This window comes from Neofelis nebulosa, chromosome 10, assembly GCF_028018385.1.
Source record: "Neofelis nebulosa isolate mNeoNeb1 chromosome 10, mNeoNeb1.pri, whole genome shotgun sequence".
NCBI classification, from domain to species: Eukaryota; Metazoa; Chordata; class Mammalia; order Carnivora; family Felidae; genus Neofelis; species Neofelis nebulosa.
The window spans coordinates 17,415,562-17,429,266 of record NC_080791.1 but is presented as its reverse complement, the minus strand read 5'-3'; the positions used below and the strand labels follow the sequence as shown (position 1 = coordinate 17,429,266).

At 53.5% G+C, this 13,705-nt stretch overlaps 1 long non-coding RNA gene across 1 annotated transcript; it reads left to right on the top strand.

The window, feature by feature from the left end:
- The first annotated feature begins 9,377 nt into the window (after positions 1 to 9,377).
- On the top strand, positions 9,378 to 12,020 carry LOC131486939 (uncharacterized). Its single transcript, XR_009249529.1, has 3 exons — positions 9,378 to 9,609; positions 10,787 to 10,984; positions 11,485 to 12,020. It is a non-coding gene; the product is annotated as an uncharacterized LOC131486939 (long non-coding RNA).
- The last annotated feature ends 1,685 nt before the right edge of the window (positions 12,021 to 13,705 follow it).

The window sequence follows — 13,705 nt, the reverse complement described above, 5'->3', positions numbered from 1 at the left end:
TATTGACATAGTTCACATGTCATTTCTAATAACATGGAATCAATTTCTAATACATGGTAATCATTGATAGCTCATGCTGGTCATTTGGTATTATCTTTTCCCTATATGCTCTTGCAAAAAAGGTTTAAAAGAAGATCAGAATATGATTCCAATATGTATCAATATAGTATGAATAATGACAATGCTTTTTGCAAAGATTGGCTCTCTGCATATCGGCTTTCAGTCCTGCCTCCAGCCAGGGCCATATCTAGCAGCCCCAAAGACAGAGTGTTTCATCTATCTTTTATCAATTTATTATTTTAAAAAAATTTTTAAGTTTATTTATTTTTGAGAGAGAGAGAGAGAGAGAGTGCATGCAGGGGAGAGGCAGAGAGAGAGACAGAGACACAGAATCTGAAGCAGGCTCCAGGCTCCGAGCCGTCAGCACAGAGCCGGATGCGAGGCTCGAACTCATGGACAGTGAGATCATGACCCAAGCTGAAGTCGAATGCTTAACCAACTGAGCCACCGAGGTGCCCCTCATCTTCCACTTAATCTCTGTGAAGGGAGAGGACCCCATAATGTCCTGAGACTTAATTACTACTAGGCAAGTTGAAACTAGAAAGTTTTTTCCAATGTACAACACAAATCTCCTTGAATTTAAGTTTTCCACGTTGTTCTCCATGTGGACAGTTTTTTCACCTGTGTATGGTGTCCCTGTGCACAGCAGGTGAGTGTGATCCATGATAGGAATCATTTACATGTGCTACTGTTCTGCTAGAGAATGTCATGGGCTTTTCGCGAATTGTCATCAAATCCCTAACAATCCTCGAGGTAGGCAGTACTATGGTTTCCATTTTTCAGATGAGAAGAGAGTCCAATTAACCCCAGCTTTTAAAAATTATTTCTCATTGTTGGGGTGCCTGGGTGGCTCAGTCGGTTAAGCGTCTGACTCTCGGTTTTGGCTCAGGTCATGATCTCGCGGTTTCATGAATTCAAGCCCCTCGTTGGGCTCTGTGCTGGGCAGTGTGGAGCCCGCTTGGGATTCTCTCTCTCTCTCTCTCTCTCTCTCTCTCTCTCTCTCTCTCACTCTATCTGCCCCTCCCCCACTCACATTGTCTCTGTCTCTCTCAAAATAAATAAATACACCTCAAAAAATAATAATAAAAATGATTTCTTATTATCTATGTTTCCTATTTGGAATTTCAAATTACTTCCCCCAGATTCCCCACTGGTAAGGGCGCCTGGGTGGCTCAGTCGGTTAAGCGTCCGACTTCGTTCAGCTCAGGTCATGATCTCACGGCTCGTGGGTTCGAGCCCCACATCGGGCTCTGTGCTGACAGCTCGGAGCCTGGAGCCTGCTTTGCATCCTGTATCTGCCTCTCTCTCTGCCCCTCCCCACTCATCCTCTGTCTCTCTGTCTCTCAAAAATAAATAAACATTAAAAAAAAATCAAATACCCCACTGATTAAAAGTAAGTGGTAACAAGCTGTGAGGCTTTGCACAGATTGTTTACCGTGAACCTGGGATCTTCGGATTCATCTTCTAATTTAATTTTTCTAGTATCTCTGGGAGGCAGTTACTATTACTCATTTAATAGGTGATGAAATTGAAACTCAGGGAAGTGAATACACTTGCCCAAGTTCACGCCAGAAAGGAGGGGGGCTAGACTTAGGATCCACCTCTAAATCCAAGGTCTTGGGCTCTAGGCTCCACCTCCTGTCCTTGCTAAATGTATCTGTATCAACTACACAGTGTTTTTTTTTTTTTTTTTTTTTTTAAAAAAAAAAAACCTTTTTGCTGCCTTTTGGAAGTTGGAGGCCTAAAAGCCTCTCTCTGTGTGTGTGGTTGCCCTGATGGCCTTGAACAGTCAGAGGAGACCAGAGCAGCTTTTAAACCCTAGACCTTGGGTGAGGTGGGAGTGGGGGGAACTGGTCAGGGCCATCAGGATGAGGGCAGAGGGGCAGGAATCCGGCTCCCACAGCCCATTCAGAACCCCCATATCATTCCTGCCAATAACAGAAGGGAGCCCATCAAAGGGCTCGTGGTGGCAACAGAGAAGGACAGAAAGCGGGAACTGTCCCTTGGTAGCGAGTGGGTTTGCAGTTTGAGCCCATCCCAGTTTCCCAGATTGGGGGTGGGGGGATCCTGGCTTTGGTGTTTGTTGGGCCTGAATTTGAAATCTTGGCCCTCCCATCTACTGGCTGTGTGAAACTGGGCTGGAGATAGCCCTGCCCGCACACAGAGTCTGCTCCCTCCCATGTCAAGTGGGGATTGTCATTGAGATGTGATGTGGTGGGCAACTAGCCCAGTGCCTGCCCCAGATGGAGTCCAGTACAACTCCTTTTTTCTCTCCTTCTTTTGCTGCCTTGTAACACTCTCAGGTCACCTCCGCTGCTTCCTGTCCCTTGCTGTCCCTCAGACCCCCCAGCTCCAACACTGTTACCCTAGGGCTCCTGAGCTCTCCTGGAGAAGGAGACGGGAGCCAAGAAACCTAAGCCAAACCCTGGCTTCCTGTTCCAGGAGGCAGAGCCCTGGCCACTCCCTGCCTCTGCCAGGACCCTCCTCCTGTTCCCCCCCTCCCCTTTGTCCAGCTCCCCACCATTAGCAATGGCTCACAGATCAAAGGATACCCCAGTAGGGATCCTAAACCACAGATAGCTTCAGGGTCCAGAACTCTGGAAATTAGAAGCAAATGTGTGTGTGTGTTTGTATTTTTCTGGAATTAGAATCCTCAGGGATCCCTGAACTCTCTGGATAGATTTGGGGTGGGTGAGGGACTCTGGGGCTTCTTCTACGTGTTCTAGAACTTTTCTTAGCAACTTGCAACTTGTGTAGTAAGAGCCTGGTCCCGTCCTTACTGGGCAAGGGAGTGAACCAGGGATGAAAGGCCCACCTCTTCCCTGAGGGAGGGAATTCCCAGGGGAAGGCAGACCTTTGGCTTTGACCCTACAGAACCATTCACAGTCTCTTCCTATTTGACTCATTGATTCATTCATTCATTCCACCACTTAGCATTTACCGTTACCTATTATATGCTTGGCTTTGCCCTAATATTGGACACATAGACATCAGACCACTGTTATTTAAAATGTGGTCCTACAGACCCGCCTCATTAGAATCCCATGGTGCTTGTTAAAAATACAGATCCCTGCACCTCAACCACTGAGGGCATTGCCTGGGATTATGCATTTTAAACAGGCTTCCTGGGCTCATTAAACAAGTCGAGAGCCATTGCTAGAGCCTGGCATCTTTCATAGCCCTTGGCATTGGTCCCCATAAAGTCACTCAAAGAGTGTTGGTTGGCCTGAGAACATGGTCCCAACCCTCCCTCTTCCTTCATTCCCCTTGCCCTTCTTCCCCTGCTGCAGGGGAGAGAGAGGGAAGAGCGGCCGGCCCTATCCGCCCACCACAGCCGCAGAACCAGGGGTGTAGTCTCGGGCAGATTGTGAACCCCAAGGGCAGAGACCTTGTCTCAGCCTGCACGGCTCCGTCCTCACTGGGCAAAGATCTGATAGTACCAATTAACGTCAACAAGGCTTCCTCGCCGCCTGGGCCTGTCCTGAGGCTTTGTTAATTAATACCTCTATGGTCCCCTGGGTCCCTGGAATGAGAGGTTTGGGAGTCCTGGAGAAACCAACTGGTTTCATCCAAAAGGATCTTTCTTCCCCAGCATGAATACAGAGACGGGCTGGCATCGGCGGTGGCATGGGAAGTGGGGTCTAGAACAGTAACAGCTAACATTTACTACACTCACTACACGGCAGACGCTGGCCCAGATGCTTTAAATATGGCATCCCACTTAATACCCACTTGCACCCCAGGAGACAGGAACTTTACAGAGGGGCACCCTGAGATTGGTCCGGGGTTCTGTCCAAGGTCCACCTCTAGTGTGGCAGAATGCAGGACTGCAGCCGGGCCATCTGACTCCAAAGTCTAGGCACCTGCTCCTGCTCTCCAGGGCCGTCTGGACTTACACCCCCTGGGCCCCCACCCCAGCCACGGCCTCTTGCCCAGGGCCAGGCGTTCACTCTCTACTGGGTCCCACAGAAGGGCTGGCAGAGGGAGATATCCATGCTGCCTCAGCGCTTGGATCCCTCTCTCCCAGCTGTGACTTTGGACCTGATCTTGGGCTCCCTGTTCCCGCAAAGGGCGGGCCACAGGGGGGTGGGGTAGGGCAGGGACAAGCCCTTCCCCTCTTCCGGGTCAAGAGCCTAGAGGAGAATCAACACCCTGTGCCCTCCTGGACAGCACTGGCCTCTCTACTGGGGAGATGACTCCCACCTCCCAGAAGAGCACGGGGTTGGGGTGGGGGGCGGGTTAAGCTGGCTGGGGCATTATCCACACGGCCAAAGTCTTGCCCTCGGGAGCCTGTCTCCGGCATGACTATGGGGCAACTTTGAGCTGACTTCAGATTTCTAGGAACTAGAGAGAGTGTCTCTGGATCGTTGGTGGTATCACTCAGCCTCCCCCCAGATTTCTGGCTTGTGTAAAGGTGGGCAAATGCTGTAGCCCCAGAATGGGTAGTATACTGCGTGGGCTGTGGTCTACACTGGCTCGACGGCTTTCTAGCTGTGTGGCCTCGGATAAGGGACAAACCTCTAAGACTTAGAGCCTCAGTTCTTTGTCAGTAAAAGGGGCATAATAACTCCTATGTCATCGGGTTGGGGTGAGGATTAAATGAAGTTCCGTGTGCAATGCCCCTGACTTCCACGCACACCTCTGCCTCTTGGTCAGGGCCGGGCGTTCACCTCCACAGTCGGGCTGGCATCCGAGGTCCTGGGCAGAGGGGAAAGTCCACAGAGTGGGAGGTCCTGGCTGCACAGAGATGTCGGATAAGAGCCACGCAAGGGGTGGCAGTCTTGCTGTAGGTGTGTCAGCCGTTGGCAACCTCGCCTCATATGTATTCATTAGGGACAACGGAGGGCAATTCGGGGTGACGCTTATAGACCCCAATCAGAGGCACCGAAATCCAGAAAGAACCCCAGGGCATCTCTGGCACTCCTGCTTGCACTTCAGCTCTCCCAGTTCCCCTCCTCCTCTCCCCTCCTCCCTCAGGCCGGCTTCCAGCACCCCCTCCCTCCTCCTCCCTGCTGTCCACATCTGGATTTAACTAGGAACAACAGGCTTTCTGTGAATGCCTCCACCTTCTCCTGCCCTGCCGTGCTCTAGTTCAGAACTTTGGTTCTCACGGGGCGGGGGTGGGGCGGGGGGGGGTGGTGGATGTGGGGAGAAGGGGTCAGGGAAAGCCCAGAGATCTCTTTTCCCAAACCTCTAGTGTTGGGGTGAAACCCGTACAAGGCCTCCACCCCTCCCCGTTGTCCTGACTCTTAACCATTCCCGGTTGGTTGGGGTTCACCGAGGCGCCTGGGGCTCTAGCTCAAAGCTGGAGCTGGCAGTCTGCAGGCACAAGAAAGGGACTTCAGTCCCCCCAGCCTCCACCTTAATCCCAGGCCAGGGAGCACGGCCACCCCTCCCAGCCAGAGAAGTCCCGCTGGGCTCCTGGAGGCCAGGCAGTAAATTGGAATGCAGCAGTCACCGTTGAAGGCAGCTGTAACTCTCATTAAAGTGACATCAACCCCACCGCAGGAGGATGCTGTAAATCCAGGGAAAGGGGGCATTCATCCAGGGAGAACCACAGAAGCAAAGGAAAAAAAACCATAAATAGAGGAGACGTGGTGTCTGGAACTAAGGCCTCCGAACTGGGGGTGGGGAGGTACCCCAGGCTCAAGGAGTGGGGTGGAGGTCTCGAGGCAGGCCCTGAGCCTAGCGAAGTGTAAGGGCACAGCCAAAGCCCTCCCTCTGGTTGATTCTCCTCTGCCCTTTCTGCCCAGTCTCGGGCTGGGCCTGGGGCTGGGAGCAGAGTTGGCTTACGTCCCTGCGGGAACCGCGGGGGACAGATCTCACTGTTCACGGGCCTTCTCAAGGGTAAGAGGAGCAGCTGGCATAGGCCATTAGAATTATTTTATGGGGGAAATAAGCTGTGGGTCAAACTCTGGGCTTAAAGCTGGGCACCGGGTTTCAAATCCTGACTTGGCTACTTGGTGTAGATCTTGGGAGAGTGAGGGCATCTTTGGAAGCCTATGCTTTTCATCAGAAGGACGGAAACGTTGGGGGGGGGGCGGCAGGGGGCACCTGGGTGGCTCAGTCGGTTGAGCGTCCAACTCCAGCTCAGGTCATGATCTCGAGGTCCGTGAGTTCGAGCCCCACATAGGGCTCACTGCTGTCACTGCAGAGCCCGCTTTGGATCCTCTGTCCCCCTCTCTCCGCCCCTCCCCTGCTTGCACTCTCTCTCTCAAAAATAAACATTTAAAAAAAAGAGAGAAAGAAAGGAAAATGGAAACGGCCACCGTACCACACAGGCTTGGTGGAGGCGGGGTCTGGCAGTCTGAAGGCACTGTTTGGCCAATGACTAAATGAATCGACAAATCCCTGTAACCACGGAGGCTGGGATTTCTTTCGGATCGATTCCCTTCTGCCTGAGTCTGGTTCGGCCAGTGATTTGTTGAGACCCCTCGGGCGAGTTGCTAACTTTGGGGTTTTTTTTTTCCCCAGGGCTTTGGGTGTTTCCCCCTAGCATATGAAGCCACTTTGAGATCAGGAGGTTGACCCTGGGGTGGGTGGTAGTGTAAACAGTAGAAGCATGACCCCTTTGTCGGGGGTCTGTGGAACAGCCCAGGTCTCAAGGGCCCGATGAATAGCGGGCTTCATTCCAGAACCTTCCTCTGGATTCCCTCCTCACCACCTCCACCAAGATCCTCTGCTGGGAGGCCACACTCGCCTTTGCTCCGTAGACCAGCAGTCAGCGGTGCTGGCGGCCGCTCTATTCTGAGGAAAGGTCAAGGCCACCATGCTCTCTTGAAGGTTGAATGCAGGAGAAAGAGTGGGCAGGAGAAAAGTGGGCATGTTCTTCTTTCCCGTGCATCAGAATCACCTGGAGGGCCCATTAAATGGCAGAGGGGGTGGGAGAATTCTACCACCAGAATTCTGTTCCAGCAGGTCTGAGGTGGGTCCCAACAAGTGCATTTCTAAGCAGTTCTCAGGAGGCTGATGCTCAGGAGCCTCTCAGGAGGCTCAGGTCAACCCCCAGATGCCAGTGCGCACGCCTCCAAGTCACCCGGGAGCCTCGGGGACCAGCGTTCACAGGGTGCACAGAGAGCTGGGCTGAGGCCGTAGTGGAACACCAGTGCTGTGCCTTCGACCAGCTCCCCGGGCCATCGAGGGCACCGGTGTGGACGTTCAGTTTCCTTGGAGGGCCTCCCTCATTCCCTCCCACCAAAAAGGGTTAGTGGGAAAGGGGGTGAGGAGAGAAAAAAGCAGGGATTACATCGGGCACGGTGGTCTGGACAACAGGCTTCCGAAATGCCCAGAAATGACGCCGGGCTTGGGGAAGGAAGGATGATTCACGTCTGTGGAGAGCCAGACAGACACGGAGGGGCACAGGCAGTCCTGCCGATTTAAAGGACGCTTCTGGGGCGCATCTCCCTCCAGGGAGAGAGGCTGATGATGGATGGATGTGGCAGCTGAGGCTTCCGAAGTGTCAGGAGTGGGGGTGGGGTGGGGGAGTGGGCCAGGAGGGCCGCCTGCTTCGCCAGCAGGACACAAGGCACTCACAGGAAGCACCCCAGGGCACCGCGTCTGCCATTTGCTGCCCGGGCACCCCCACACCTGTCCTTCAACCTCTTGACAAAGCCAGGCCCGCGTCCGAACCCCCCCTCCGAGGACAGCGCCCAGGGGCTCGGGACTCGCTGTCTGCACACCAAACCCACTTCGGATCCTGTATGTAAGCAGCTGCTTTCCCACCAGGCTTTGGAGCAGAGCCTTCCAGGCCCTCTGGGGGGCGCCGCGGTGATGGCGATCGAGTTTCCTCACCTCACCAAGTGACACGTTTTGTGCCTCCAGCAGGGAGCGGGGGACTTAGGGCATCGTGTGCTCCCACAACTCCAAAAGGAGGGCAGAGAGGTTACTGGATCCTATTTAAAAATGAGAAAAATGGGGCGCCTGGGTGACTCAGTCGGTTAAGGGTCCAGCTCTCGGTTTTGGCTCAAGTCAGGATCTCACGGTTTGTGGGATCGAACCCCCCGTTGGGCTCTGTGATGACAGCACATAGCCTGCTTGGGATTCTCTCTCTCCCCCCACCCCCCGGCCCTCTCTCACTGCCCCTCCCTCCCTACCACCCCCCTCAGAGAGAGACAGAGAGGCAGAGAGAATGAGAGACAGAATCCCAACTGTGAGATCATGACCTGAGCCTAGATCAAGAGTAGGATGCTTAACTGACTGAGCCACCCAGGCACCCCAATAAATAAGTTTTTTAAAAAATGAGAAAAATTAGCGTAAAAGAAATGAAAGAACTTGTCCAAAGCTGCATATCTAAGTAAGAATTTGGGCCCAAACAGGAAGGGCAGGCCTCTCGTTCCCAGTCGGCCTCTCTGCTACAGGAAATTTAACTCCCTCTTGTCACTGGCATCAGGCTTGGGGTAGGAGGAGAGAAACGAGAGGCCGTAATAGTGGGTGGTGGGGCACAGGGCCCAGAGCCCCCTTCAGGAGGGAGGCCCTCGTTGGGAGGCTCGCAGCTCCGTCCCTGAAGGACCACCTCAGCTGGAGCGAGCTCTGTTGCCCAAGGTTGTGTCCCCTCCTGAGGTGGGCGGTGGGCTAGTTTCCATCCGACTCCAGATAGACATGAGGTACAAGTCCGGCCCCCTTGCCTCAGGGCAGGGGCATCTCTGTGGGCCCCCCAGCTCCAGAGTGCCCGCTGGCTTGGCCCAGGCTTTGGCTGCCACTGTGTCCCCCAATCTCCTTTCCACCAATCTCCTTCTGTCCCCCACAGGGGTTCATCCCAACAGCACCCCCATAAGTCATGAAAATCTCTTAGAGCGTGTTTCCTGGAAACTTCAGGCAGAAGCAGAAGGGAGCTGACATCAGCAGGATGCTTCTTGTTTCTTTTTTCTTTTCTTTTTTTAGATCGCCTCATTTAATGTAATAAATCTACGACACGAATGTTTTTGCTCTTTTATTGTTGAGGAAAGGCTAAAGAAGTTGTCAAGGGCCGCCTGGGTGGCTCAGTCAGTTAAGTGTCTGACTTCGGCTCAGGGCATGATCTCGGCGTTCGTGAGTTCAAGCCCCGTGTTGGGCTCTGTCTGTGCTGACAGCTCAGAGCCTGGAGCCGGCTTCAGATTCTGCCTCTCTGTCTCTGTCTCTGTCTCTCTCTCAAAAATAAATAAACATTAAAAAAAAAAAAAAAAGTTGTCAAGACCGAATAGTATCTGGCAAAGCTGAGGCCCCTGCCTGGACTCCCGGGGCCTGATGTGGTTGTAGTCGGGGAGAAAAGGGAAGTTCAAGGTCAGTTTGCTGTCGCAGCAGCAAACCCTGTCTTACAGATTTTCCCTTAGGCCCCCCCAGCGCCCCGGGCATTCTGGAGATGACAATGGAAAGACTTCTGTGTCTTGAGGCCTGGAACCAGGTCTAGAGGGAGGCCTTATGCTAGACCGTCCCCCCAGGGGTGGAGCAGCGGACAGCACCCAGTTCTGATGGGGTTTCTGAGCATGACTAAGCCTCCGCATCCGTTTGGAAAGTGGCTCATTTGAGCCTGCCCTGGCCCCTGAAGATTCAGAATACATATTTACAGTTCACGTAAGTAGCAACGAAAGTAACCCTTTTATCTTTTCCTCTTCATCGGGTCCTTCCACTGTGAACTCGAGCTGCAGAAGACACAACCTTCCCCCGGAAGGTTAAGAGCCAGGTGTCTGAAAGTGACACCTGCTGCATACACCCCGAGGAATTAGAAATCTCTGTTCCTTAACACAGCCAGAAACTCCTCTGACCTCAGTAATGAGATGGGGGCCTTGAAATGAAATGGCAGCCCCCGGGTCAGGCGCTGCTGGGGCATGAGGTTGGCCTTTGCCCAGAAAGGAACCAGCTGCGGGCCTTGGTTTCCTCACCTGGTGGAGAATGTCCTTTCAGCCACAGGGGAGGCACGTCTGTGACTGCTGTCTTTTTCTTTTCCGTTCCGTTTAAAAAAAAAGCCTTTGTGAGAAAAAGCCTGTGGTTCCGTCTGTTTTCTCTGAGTGGTTTGTTAGTTGAGGTGTTTGCGTGCTGAGCAACGCGCACTCTTATTTTCCTCCTTAGCAAAACATTAATTATCTCACCCGGTAACCTTTCTCTCGGGCATTTTTTCATTACCACCCCCCAAGCTGTGGGGGCACCGAGCAATTTCTGGATTTCCCATCATCTCTGCAAGCTGACTGCAGTGTCTAAGGAGACAGCTGTCCCACTTGGCTGGGTGCAGGACCTCCTTCGTGCCCCAGAGCACCCGGTGATGGCCGCTCTCCCGGCGCTGCTCATGCTGGGTGGGAACCCTCTTTTTACATCTCTCGTCCCCCACGAGTCTGTGAACATACTCACTTTTTTTTTTTTTTAACTTAAATTCAAGTTAGTTAACTTACAGTGTAGTCTTGGTTTCAGGAGTGATTCAGATCTTACGTATGACACCCAGGGCTCATCCTGAGAAGTGCCCTACTTTTTTTTTTTTTAATTTTTTAAAATATTTATTTTTGAGAGAGAGAGAGAGAGAGAGAGAGAGAGTGTGTGTGTGAGCAAGTGAGCAGGAGAAGGGCAGAGAGAGAGGGAGACACAGAATCCAAAGCAGGCTCCAGGCTCTGAGCTGTCAGCACAGAGCCCGATGTGGGGCTCGAACTCACAAACCGCAAGATCGTGGCCTGAGCTGAAGTTGGACGCTTAAGTGACTGAGCCACCCAGGAGCCCCAAGAGTGCCCTCCTTAATGCAACACACTCACTTCTGTATTCCCAGCCCCCCAGATCAGTGCCTGGCATGCTGTAGTGGCCCCAAGAAGGTCTGCTGCAGAATCAGGTGAATGAATGAAACACGAGACTGTACCGCATGAGTTGCTGGGGTCACAAATGAGCCTCCCTGTGGCACCCCACAGCCCGCGTCTCTTGCCTCTCTGTATAAGCAGGAGTTGGGGTCCTTTGCTGTTCCTGGCACTCGGTGAGTCCCATCCTCTGTGCCTGCCTGTGGCCATTCTCAGCTGCCAGCCAGCCGGAGCATTCACTCAGGAGCCCGAGGCCTCTTCCCCGGCCTCCCTTTGGATGGAAGAGAGAATTCAGGCCCCGGAGTCTGGGGATGGAGGGACCAGGGAATAACTGCGGAGCCTGGCAATGACTTGCCATCAGCTCCTTCTCTCCCGGTTTAAAGATTAGGCACCTAAGGCCCAGAGAGCTGGCTGTCAGGTTCAAGGTTACCTAGCTGGGGGGTGACAGAGCTGGCACTCAGGCCTAGCAGTTGTGAGACACAAGAGCCTCCTTATTAATCCTGAGTGTGGGGCCTTTCTGGTCCCTCCTGCTGCCGCTTCCCCTGCCGCCCGGAGGAGGGAATGGCTGGCCTCTTTCCCCATGTGCGCAGCGCAAACTCCTGTTTCCAGCCTCATTTGATCCCTGAGCCTTCCCTCTGAAGCGGGCCGACTGGTGACAGTTGCCTCCGTTTTGCAGATGAGGAAATTGTGGTGCAGAAAGCCGGGGTGACCGGCCCAAGAAAGCAGAGCTGGCCAGTGGCCGAGGCGGGGCTGACGTTCGGTTCTCAGAGTCTGGAGCTTGTGCCCCTACCGCCATCCCGTCCAGGAGCCCGAGGCACCTGACTCAACCTGGCTCCAGTGGAGACGTGAGACTCTGCCCTGCTCCAGCAGGGCTCCCGGGAGTTGAGACCAGAACCCAGGATCCTGCCTCCACCCAGGGCCTCTTCCTGATCTAGGACTGGAGTCTTCAGATGGCTCCATTTGGGATGGTGGGTCTTATCAGGGGGCTCAGCACATGCCATACAGCAGGCTGGGGTGCCAACAATTCTGCAGAGTGCCCACCTGTACGTCCAGGCCTTCGTGCACGGTGTTTGCTGAGATAAAACCCCCCTCCAATGGGAGAAAGCCTAAAAAGGGACCCCCTGCCCCCCTCGCAGCATCCTACTGTGGGGAAAGTGGGCGGGTAGTCAATCTCACAAAAGGACACTCTTTCAGCCCCCACCTACCCTCTGGCCTTGAAATCGCCTGTGAGCTATTCCCCAGCAGCAGAGACACTGGGTGCTGGCTTAGTCCACACTCAGAAGGGGGAAAAGGGGGGGCTCCCAGGACAGGGTGACTGATAAGGCACTTCCCTTTTGGGGCATGCTGGGCCTGCACTCCTCATGTGTTCTAGATAAAGGCGCCCACGTGGCTGTTGCACATAAATGTGTTTTCTCCAAGATAATAGGACTTCTGCCTCATAACTTGCCTCCATCTAAGGTTGGTTCTTGTTGGCTGGTCTCAGGGTGAAGCTAAGGAGAGGAGACTTACCTGAGTTTATCTTGCTTATTGACGATCTGCTTCTGTCTGTCCCACCCCTACAATGTAAACCGTAATGCTATGATAGGTTTGCGTATAAGCGAATGCCAAAGGTCACGTACTTGAATCCTGTTACTATGTAGTTTAGCTATCGACTGGCTACTTCTAAAACCCAGATGCCCCACAGTCAAAGGAATTTTGCACTTTCAGTAGCTGGTCCCGGGGCCTGTTGGTCTGTTCACATCAGTGGTTCCCCATTAGGGGAGTCGTCTGAGTCCACATTTGTCAGCCTGTGCCTCAGAGCTTGGCCCCAACTTCCTCCTGCCAGGCTGACCTCCATGTCGCTATGCCCTGCACTTTAGGCTCTCTCCTTCCCTTCCCCCCTTCCTCCCCTCCTTCCTCCCTTCGTCCTTTCCTCCCTTCGTCCCTTCCTCCCTTCCTCCCTTCCTTCCTTCCACTATTTAAAGAGCTCCAGACCCTAAGTGCAGTGGACCTGTTTTCACTTAGCCTACGTGACATGGGTGGAGCCAGAGAAAAACAGATATGCAAATAAGCAAGGTAGGGGCGCCTCAGTCGGTTAAGGGGTTAAGCATCCCACTCTTGATTTCGGCTCAGGTCACAATCTCACACAGTCTCACGGTTCCTGAGATAGAGTCCGCTTAGGCTCCGGGCTGACAGCAGGAAGCCTGCTTGGGATTCTCTCTCTCCCTCCCCTCTCTCTCTGCCCCTCCCCCCCCCCGCGAAGAAATGAATTTTAAAAAATGAAAAATAAAAAACCACGCAAGGGAAATTCAGGTAAGTGCGGTGAATACAATGAAAAGTGTGTTGTGGGCCGGGCGTGAGCCCAAATTCTCTGCCCTACCCCCAAGAGCCGCACAGGTAAGTGTTGCCCAGGAAGCCCTGCCCACATTCACCTCTGGAGCGAGCAGCCTTTGGCGGGGGCAGACAGTGGCTTTCCCTACGGTCCGAGTCCCATCCCGCAGCCGAGCTCTAAGCTTCCCAAGGGTAGAGAGCGCGTCTCCTCCAGTTCTGTGCCCTCTCACTTGCCCAGCACATGCCAGGCACAGAGGAACTGCTGCGTCAATGTGCAAGGGTCTCTCCCAGCTCAGAGCAAAGAGCAAACAGGGCCCAGCCCCCAGGTCACTGGCTGAGAAGAGAGCCCCTTCTATGCCCTGGAGAGGGACTGTAAGGGGCGTAGTTGAATGGGAAATTTCATCCCTGGGGGTGGGGGATTTAAACCAATCCCAAGTAATTGTCCGACAGGAACAAGTCGAGTTTGTTTAAACGTTTCAATAGTTTGCCTTGATGCACCCAAGAAGAGTATCATGCCTGTTTCTTGGCTTGGAAAGGTCTGGAACTGTGTACGGGGGCGGGGGTAAATGGACTTGGAGGCAGAGGAG